Source organism: Coloeus monedula (genome assembly GCF_965178545.1).
Source record: "Coloeus monedula genome assembly, chromosome: Z".
In the NCBI taxonomy this organism is placed as follows: domain Eukaryota; kingdom Metazoa; phylum Chordata; class Aves; order Passeriformes; family Corvidae; genus Coloeus; species Coloeus monedula.
Window position 1 is genome coordinate 76200396 of NC_138822.1, and position 9065 is coordinate 76209460.

A 9065-nucleotide genomic window follows, 5' to 3' on the forward strand; every position below is an offset into this window, starting at 1 on the left:
CTGAGGTTCGCGGTCCTCCCCGGGGCTCCCCGTCCCAGTCCGGCCGGAGCGCTGGGATGGGGATCCCACCGTGGCACACAGATGTGCGGTGCCCTCCGGAGCGCGGGTGTCCCCCTGAGGCTCAGGAACCCCCCGAGAGTGCACAACCCTCCCCGGTGCTCTTGGAGGTCAGCACCTCCTGCGTTCACCAACCGTGCCTGCCCCCATCCCTGCATCCCGGAGGAGTGGAGGCAGATACGTCCTGCCTGTGACTCAGTTTCCCTGGCCCCTAGGCGGGCCGTTTCTTTGGGGTTTATTATTGTGGTGGTTTATTTGATGGGGAACATGCAGGGTTGAAATCTGGCCGCGGGGTTTGTGTCCCTGAGTTGAAGAAAAGGCTCCTTCCTCCTCGCAGCTTGTGGTGCGTGTTTGCATCCCTCTTTTGCAGGACACATCCACCACCCAAGCTGCTTCCCCTTGGAAATGGGTTTCGTATGCCATTTTATTGCAGTGAAAATTTTCAAGAGGAAAAAATTTGTTGAAAGTCTGCAACAGGAAACCAGCTGGTGAAGACCCTCTGGGAAATTTCCTCTCCGGTGGCACCTGAGGCCAGGTCTGGTTTGGGGTTTCACCGTGTGATGCCATCAAGGCACTGCTGGATCCCTGGGATGGATCCAGTGTTTCCCTCCTCTCCAGACAAGCTGCCTGTGCAGAGATAATGGACACAGCTTCCAGGTGTGTGCAGCACCCACGCAGCTCTACTTCTGCTGAAAAAACAGAAGGCTCTGTAGGCTGGCAGGAGTGAACAGGGTCACAGACTCCCTCTGCAACCCTATAGTGACAAATTGATCCTTGCCCATATCCAGGCACATCTCTGAACCCTAAAGTAACAAAGAACTACCTGCTGCTGTCCCATCCTATCTCTACAACAGCACAGAAACATGCCCATGAGCTATCCCACTTCCTGTATATCCATACGGTCATAAACCAGTGTTTTCCTTCATCCCAGCTCTTCCATGCAACCCCACCATATCAGACTTTGGGAGAGGTGGAGGTTGTGTGTGAGCAGTGCCTGTATTGGCTGCACTGTGAGTGTTGTGCTCAGTCATGGTTGAGGCTTGGTGCCCACATCGCCCAAAGAATAGCCCAATGTGGCACATCTGCTCGTGGCTGGGGCTACTGCCTCACCAGCCACATGTGGCCAGTGCCATCCTGCCTGCACTACAAGAGCTGGGGCTGTGCCAAGGCCGGGGATGTCCCTCCTTGAGGCAGCTCACGTGGCCTCTCAGGTGCTTTGCAGGAAGGTTCTGGTTCCACCAGCCTGCACACATCTGCTCTCAGCTAGTGGCTCATGTGGATTTTGGGAGCCTGGGGATGTAGGAGGGGCTCATCCTGGGCAGAGAGAGGTTTCCTCCATCCAGCTCCAAACTTTCTCCTTCTCACCTCCTGATACTACTCTGCTCTCTTCAGTCTGCGTGAGCTGAGGGATGCTGAGCGTCTTCCAGGATCGGCCAGCTCCTCTGGAAGGAGCAGAGTTGGACGGGCTGCAGCACGCATTTGGCTCTGGGTCCTCCCCCGGGAGTAGACCCTGAGCTTTCCTCAATGCCTCGTGGTGCTCGCAGTGCACTGGGAGCTGGGCTGCTTGGCGCCAGCGCTGGCTTGGAGCCACGCGCTGCTTTCTCTGCCGCTGCAGTGCTGGAGAACTGAGCCGAGCTGAGGATCTGGGGAATGCCCCAGCTCTGCAGGGCTGGGGCCACCCTTGGGGGTGGGAATCTGAGAGCAGAACTTGATTTGGAGGGGTCTCTGCACAGGGGGTTGGAGCTGGCACTGTCTGTGGTGTGCTGGGAGGAGGGATGCACTGGGGATCTGGAGTGTGTTGGGCCACCAGCTCTGAGCAAAGCTAGAGAGCTGCAATGATGGGTGAAGAAGGAGGAGGTTTGACAGTGATGTGGGGTCTGACAGATGAGCAGGGCACTTCATGGGGCTGCATGCACCCTGGGGTCCTTGGGGCTGGACCTCTCTGGCACAGGGCAGCTCTGACATTGCAGCTCTTCCCCTGCTCCATCCTCAGGCTCAGACAACGATCATGAGCTCCACACGGCTCCCAGCTCCTCCTTTCTGCCATGGCAAAAGGACATATTCAGGCTGTCTGCAGCATCCTGTCCAACAGCTGGTCTCCCTCTCAGCAGCCCAAAAGGACTGAATTTAAGCACCTTTCCTTCTCCTCTGAGCAGAGAGGACATGTGAGCAGATGTCTGGGGGTGATATTACACTACCATGAACCCATGCAGGACAAGCTGAACTGGGCCATCAGTCCACAGCTTCTTCTGCCTCGCTCCTGCTGTGTGCTCAGAGATGTCCTGAGCTCTTTTGCCAGGAGGAAGCAGTCACATTCATGAACTGGGCCCCCATGTGCCGGGCTTGGTGACGGAATTGAGAGATTTGGGCTCATGAGCTTGAGAGCTGGAGCTGGGCCAGACTTGAAGTGAGATGTGTCATGCTGATGTGCAGGTGCCCTCTCATGATGATGTGCTGAGGGACAGGGACACTGGTCCTCAGCCGTGCTGGCTGAGCTAGCACTTGCTGGATTTCTGCCTGCATGATGTGAGGGGAGCAGATGAATGGATGGAAGAGGACTATGGAGAGTGGAGATGAGTGCATCTGAAGTCTGTGGTGTCCTCTCATGGTTTCTGTGCAGAGGAGACTGCCACAAGGTATGTCTCCTCAAGAGCAGGCCTGGCTGATGGTGTGAAGCCTCTCCCAGTGCTCATTTCAGTGCTGCCTGCCTGAGAATGCTCCACAGCCCTGTAGCCTGGGCAACGATGGGGCACATGCCCTGGAAGCCAATCCCAGTCATGGTCCCTGACATCCCAGAGACACGGGTGATCATTCCAGAGGTGCAGGTGCCTGCTGGTTGCAGGGCATCTTGGGGCAGTGGGGCTGTGCCCTTCAGCACCAGCGTATTTGCCTTGTGTGGGACTTGCCCTGTGAAGCCTCCTGCTCAGCGGCTTTGCTCTGGCTGGCTTGGCATGTGTCCAGGCTCTGGCTGACGTGCTGTGGGCATGGCCCCGTCTGAAGTGCAGGCTTGTTGTGTGTTTACCCTGGCCAGCCTGAGGTGTACAGGAAACCAGAGAGCTCTGCTCCCTGGCTGTCACTTTATTTATTATGGTCACAGCTTGGGCTGCCCACACTGTGAAATGAAGGTAGCAAAAACCCCAAGCGCTGCAGCACAGTTCCAGCTCTGCTCTGCTCTGATTCACACTGCTGTCCTGGAGCTGGGACCAGTCCTCGAAGCGAGATGGCAGGATGCTCAGTGCTGTGCAAAGGTGATCCTGTCCTAGACCAGGGTGGATTTTCCCAGATGTGTCCAGCCACACTATGCCAGGAGAAATTCTGATGGATACCCAGACCAATGTCACATCATAGTCATTACCTGCATTAACACCTGGATGTCTCAGCCTGGTTACATCTTCCCTGGCTCTTCACTTCTGCTCTGCAAAACAGTAGTGAGCATTGCCCTACGTCTCCACAGCTGCTGCTCCAGGGATTTTCATCCATCTCTGTCACCCTGAAAGGAGATGTGGGGAACACTGCCCAGCTGCCACTGCCATGTGCAGAGCCTGGGCTGACTCTCTGAACCCCAGTTTTTTGTTGCCCATGACTAGCAGCTTCACACAGCCTGTTCCATCCCTGCCACCATGGCAGGTCCTCATCCTAGAGAGGACACCACGGTGGTGACTCTGGTTGCTTTAAGGGTGGAGTTGAAGGTTTGGAGGTTGCTGGGGACTGGGAATCTCTCTATGTGGGACTGGGAACAGGTGCCTGTGGGGGGACTTGAGCCATCCCAGCTGCTCCCACCACTGTGCAGTGCAAGCACCCGGGAGGCACCACATGAAGCACTGCATGATGAGAGACACGGGCAAACTTGCAGCTGAAGAGAGAAGCAGAGAGAGGCGACTTATACACATGGCTATTTATAGGGACTGCCCTCCTGCCAGGACCTGACTGGCAGCAGCAAGGGCTGGGCTGGCGTTTAGGCAGCACAGTCCAAAACCACCAGCCAGCAACCTGGGGACATGAAACAAAACCTCCCAGCCCTCAGAGGGCTCCTGGTCCCCACAGGGTCACGTGGCTTGCTGGACTGCATTGCTATTAAAGGGAGAAAGTGCTAGTGAGCTGATAAACACGGGAAAGTGAGCCAGCTCCTGAAACCATGGGCAACTTGGCAGCCCTGCTCCTAGAATAGACAGCCGGGTGCTGGAGCCTACTAAGTGGGACTAAACACTTGGTCTGAAATCATTGACACGGGGTTTTGAGTCACAGAGAGTTAAATCTATGAAGGGCAGAGAAAGATCTGCATTTTAAGGAGGATTGTAAGAGCTTGATGTTAGTTTTGCTGTATTTAGGCATCTTAAATTTCCACGTTTTCCACCAAAATAAAGTCCAGGCAGACTTTCACTGAGGACCATGGCAACATTTGAGTCTGACTTTCTGAAGACATTAAATTCATTGGGTGAGACAGCAAGCAAAAACCAGCTAACCAATCAAAACCAACCCAGAGACGTGGAACGTAAGAATTTATTTACAAAGGAAAAACGGGAATGTTCTGGAGGGTGGATTTCTCTCCTGTCTCTGGGCAGCATCACCCTGGTGCCAGCCCTCAGCATCTGGATGCTGCCCATGCAGCCTGTCTCCTGGGCACTGTGCAAGGAGACCCTGCCCACGGGCAAGGCTCAGCAGCTTCCCAAAGCCTTCAGTGACGGTCTGCAGGCTGTCTTTTCTTTGTTCAGACCTAGGGATACACCAGTCACGTTCCTGCTCCTCATGGCAGAGTAACTCTTCATCTCTCCAGCAAATCTCAGCAGAGCTGAGATGCTGCTGTTCCTGCTGATGCAGCCATCTCTGGAATCTGCTGACATCTGTGAATCAGGGCAGGATGGGGTCTCTTATTCAGCACCTGCTCCTGGGGGCTGCTCCTGGCTTGTGGCTCACGTGGGATTGGAAAGGTCTTTATGCTGACACGGAAAGTCACATTTCTCCTGCCCTCGCAAGCCCAGATCCATGCCTCTGGAATGTGGGTGATGCTGCAGCACGGAACACAGTCGGGAAATAGGGATAAGATGGGGAGACTGAGAGCCCGGCGCTAAAACCCCTCTGCCCTGTTGGATCCCCGGCTCCATCGCGTAGTGGTTTTGCTGAAGGAGGAGGTTTGCCTCGCGGGCGGGCATGGGGCTGGTGTGCGCACATCCCGGCGGGACCAGCAGCCCCCAGGCCGGGCCACGGCGTGCTCAGCTGGGGCTGGGCGGCTGCGGGGGGAGACGGAGCCGTCCCCGGCGACGCCCGGGATGCAGGCATTCTTGCCGGCTGCGCTGCTCGGACTGCGGCTGCCCTCTCCCGGCTGCCGAACAGGACTGAGCTTCACTTCCCGGGCAGCATCCGCCTCCTTTGTGCTCCCGGGCTGCTGCAGACCTGCGCCTCGCAACCCTCTGTCCCCTTTCCCCGCTCCACAGGACCATTAGTACCCAGCAACTCCAGCCCGTCAAACTGGAGCTTCCCCGGGCGTTGTGTTACCGCACTTTTGCTGCTGAGAAAGTCACGGCAGGAGCGGGGACAGCATCAGGCTTCAAATGGCCAAACGCTGCTCCTTTCCCTTGATGACAAAGAGCGCTGGGATGCCTAGTGCCAGCGGTGCCACCGAATCACAGAATAGTTTGGGGTGGAAGGGACTTTTAAGATGACCTTACTGCAACCCTCTGTGCCCTGGGAAAGGTCACCTTTCACTAGGCCAGGGGGTCAAAGCTCATCCAACCTGGTCTTGAACACTTCCAGGGGCAGGACATGCACAACTTCTCTGGGCAGTTCCTAACTAAAGATTTCTTTGTAACGCCAAATATAAATCTATCTTTTAGTTTAAAATCATCCCCCCCTTGTCCTGTTACTATCTGACTTCGTGGAAATTTATTTTTTATAAGCCAAGCTCCCTTTAAGCAGTGATGTTGTGGTGGCTTGTTCTGCAGAAGGTGACAGGTACATCTCTCCTCCATGCTCCAGGTCTCCTGGTTCCCTGGTGCTCAAGGGCCCAGCAGTTCTCAGGGATGCAGTGGAACCCTGAAATAGCCAGAACTTTGGGGCCATCTGTTTGGAGTTTTTTATTCTGAGAAAAAACAAACAAACAAACAAACAAACAAACAACCCCCACCCTCCAAACCCCCCAAACACAAACCCCAAAAAACCCCAACAACAACCACCTGTAAAGCCAAAGTTTTGGAAGTAAAAAAGCAGGAAAACTATGGTGGAAAGGGCAGTGGTGTTGTGTGGACTGTGTCAGGTGTAATTCTTGTCTCAGGCAAAACAGAAACATGCTTGGGGTTCAGGGACAGGCAGCCAGCACAGAGGATGTCTGTGAGACAAAGATTTCCTGAGGGGGGCCAAGCCATACCCCATTCCCATTCAAAACTTCACCAGGATTTTGAATTTTGCTGATATATCCTCCAAGGATGTTCCTTCAGGCAACAACTTTCCAATCTTTAAAAAGGGATAAGCATCCAGTGGGACACCTGGGACAGAAGGAGCATAACAGTCCAGGACATCTGCCTCTATGGCACAGCGTCATGAAAAGATGGACCTTGAGGCTAGAGGCACAGGGAAAAAAGAGGAGTTTCATATTTAACAGTAAGCATCCCTTGAGCAAGGTCTAAATGGAGAACACCCATACAAGAAAGGGAGCAACAGCCCCCCCTGAGCCAGGGGGAGGTGCTGTGGGCTGGAGATTTACATGAGACACCAGGAAAGTCTGATGTTTCTCTGTGTATCACTGGATTCATGCTCGCTCCTCGTGAGAAGTGACACCTATGGAACAGTGGGTGCCACTCGCAGTGGCAGGAGCAGCATGGCAGGGGTGTAGGTGGAGAGGAGGGAGGCAGAAAGGGCAGATGAAGACTGTGACCAGAAAAGAGGGATTTATGCAGTATGTCAAAACCCACTATCTCAAGTAAGTCCCTGGAATACAGCTCATTGCTGGAAGTTGGTCTGGGCCTCCTTCTTGGAATCAGGATGAGACGGTGGCGTGGGAGAGCGGGAAACACCCCGGCTTAGGGAATTTGTCTGTCCCTCACTGAGGGGCTGCGAGAGCCTCCCCAGTGCAGAGTGCCTGCTGCAGCTGCCAGGGAGCGTTCCCCAGGCGGGGGTCCCTGCAGACATCTCACAGTAGGGTGGCATTGTTAGCAAATCCATGGCCGTTCGGGGAGTCCTACAGGCTTGGCGGTAGCCGTGGAGCCCAGCCCGGGTCTGTGGGCGCAGTTGGTCGATTGGGAGGATCCTTGCAGTGCATCCAGAGCAGCCGTGCGAGGGCAGCACAGACCGCCGAGAGCAGGAGCAGCCGCAGGAGCGCCAGGAGCCGACCAGAGCCTGCACACCCGCTTGGCAGCAATTCTCCACACAGGTCCTTCAGGACCTTGCCCGATGCTCCCCCCCCCATCATCAGGGCAGCGCTTGCTCGGATTGAGGGGGCTGCTGCGATTCCTGCGGCTGGCTCAGGAAACATTTTATCTCCTTTCCCTCCGGTGCATGAGATACAGTGACCATCCTGACTGGGTCCACTTCACTCGAGATGTGTGTCACCTGCCTTAGGCTATGTGAATCCTGCTCATTCACTGGGTAAATCAGGTTGAAAATGGGAAAAGACATGAGAAAAGGAAGCCAGATTTTTGGGAGCTGCATGGGGAGCCCTGATCACCCAGAATTTGCCCTGTGCACCAAAAGGCCACACCTCTGCAGGACATTGGGGACACAAGTGGAAGTTTTTGCCACTTCCATGCTGGCAAAAACCTTGAGGGTGCTGGGAGGGGGGATCTGCTCAGCCCAGTGCCCCCTCAGAGCCCTGTGAAGGGAGGAGAGAATGCCCAGGATGACAGAAGCATCTCCAGTGTGACAGGAGACCAGCTTTGCTCCTAGAAGGGATGGGGAAAGAGGCTGGGGCTGGGGAAAGTGACAGAAGACGTGTGGGCTGTAAGCTGCAGAGGGAGCAGCAGGCTTTTGGGACCAGCAGGCAGTCAGGAGGGTGAGAAGGTAAAAGTTTGTGCAGGATCCCGCTGCTAATCTGGCAGGTATTCCTCATTGGAGACACTGTTCATTAGAGACAGGAAAGCACAGGAAGTTTTCCAGTATTTCCCAGCTCCAGATGGTGTTTGAAGGACTTTTCTCCCAGGAAAAGATCCCTGAAAGGTCACTGAAACTGGACTATCTGCATTTCTGGAAGGAGAGCCAGGACTGCATCAGGACTGCATGAGGATACCTCTCGGGGGCCATCCCCCTGCTCAGCCCAGACTGATCAGGACCCAATAGGCTGTGATGGGACTGACTCTGCTCTCCACATTTGCCAAAGAATACCAAACAAAGGCACTAAATTTGGGCATTGGATGACTTTATCCCTGACTCAATTACCAGGAACCATTCAAGAAAGACCCATTCTCCCCACTATAACAGCAGGCAACAGCACCAGAGGGTTGTCCTATTCAGGAGCCCAGATAAGTTGTGGGTGCTCCATCCCTGAAAGTGTTCAAGGCCAGGTTGGACAGGACTTTGAGTAACCTGCTCTAGTGGAAGATGTCTCTGCCCATGGTAGTGGGATTGAAATGAGGTGGTCTTTAAGGTCCCTTCCAACCCAAACCATTCTATGATTCCATGATCCTTCTGCCAAGTACGGAGGAGGTTGTTCCAGTTTTGGAGGAGTCATCGCACCAGGAGATCATTTACCCATCAGCCACAGATAACCTTGGTACCTGCTCAGGTTATAAAGTTCTGTAGAACTGCAGCAACTCCTCTCTGGATTTGACCTTCCTTCCTTTATGGTTTCTGGGAATATTCCCTCTCTTCTGAAAAAGGGCTCTTGGGAATATGAAGTATTTGAGGATATGGGTCTATGTGAATCTAAAAACATCTGCAAAACAAATACCAGCCCTTCGCAGTGCGGTGTGCAGATGGTGAATCACCATCCTCCCCGCTGTGATGTGCCATGGTCATTACACAGCGGCTCCTGCCCTGGCTGGTGGGCTCGGGGACAGGGCACAGGGCATCTCTGAGAGCTG